The sequence below is a fragment of the Penaeus monodon genome, chromosome 29, assembly GCF_015228065.2.
Source record: "Penaeus monodon isolate SGIC_2016 chromosome 29, NSTDA_Pmon_1, whole genome shotgun sequence".
NCBI lineage: Eukaryota > Metazoa > Arthropoda > Malacostraca > Decapoda > Penaeidae > Penaeus > Penaeus monodon.
In genome coordinates this window covers 36,774,607-36,774,823 of record NC_051414.1, presented here as the reverse complement: position 1 = coordinate 36,774,823, position 217 = coordinate 36,774,607, and positions in this window count along the sequence as shown.

Here is a 217-nt window from a genome sequence, read left to right as displayed (position 1 = left end):
AGAACTTCTTACTGAGAAAGGAAATTAAAGATCGGAAAGAATACATCGCACAACAGTATGCCACAAGTAGCATGATGCGAGCAGCTACGATAAGGATTGTAAAATGCTGTAGGTGATATTACTAATTATACTCTTACGTTCTAATCTCTTACATATGCATTCTTTTTTCTTTTTTTTGAATAAACTATGCTGTGTATTACTTAATTTTCCACGTACC